Below are 686 nucleotides of genomic sequence, written 5' to 3' on the forward strand. Positions count from 1 at the left end.
CATTACATCCCTACTGATTTCATAGTCCTAGAGACTGGGAAGTGCATGGATGAGTCCATCATCCTTGGCAGACCCTTCCTAGCCTCAGCAAAGGCTGTGATTGATGTTGATTGAGGAGAGTTGATCATTCAAGTGAATGAAGAATCCTTGGTGTTTAAGGCTCAAGGATATCCCTCTGTCATCATGGAGAGGAAGCATGAAGAGCTTCTCTCAAAACAGAGCCAAACAGAGCCAAACAGAGCCCCCACAGTCAAACTCTAAGTTTGGTGTTGGGAGGCCACAACCAAACTCTAAGTTTGGTGTTGAACCCCCACATTCAAACTCTAAGTTTGGTGTTGGGAGGTCCCAAGATAGCTCTGAGCATTTCTGAGGCTCCATGAGAGTCCTCTGTCAAGCTAATGACATTAAAGAAGCGCTTGTTGGGAGGCAACCCAATGTTTTATAATTAACTATTTTCTTTTGTTATTTTATTTTTGTAGGTTGATGATCATAAGAAGTCACAAAATCAATGAAAAAAGCAAAAACAGAATGAAAAACAGGAAGAAAAACAGCACACCCTGGAGGAAGAACCCACTGGAGTTTAAACGCCAGTGAGGCTAGCTGTTGGGCGTTTAACGCCCAGTTTGGCACCATTCTGGGCGTTTAACGCCAGAAAGGGGCACCAGACTGGCGTTAAACGCCAGAAA

The sequence above is a fragment of the Arachis duranensis genome, chromosome 9, assembly GCF_000817695.3.
Source record: "Arachis duranensis cultivar V14167 chromosome 9, aradu.V14167.gnm2.J7QH, whole genome shotgun sequence".
In the NCBI taxonomy this organism is placed as follows: Eukaryota; Viridiplantae; Streptophyta; class Magnoliopsida; order Fabales; family Fabaceae; genus Arachis; species Arachis duranensis.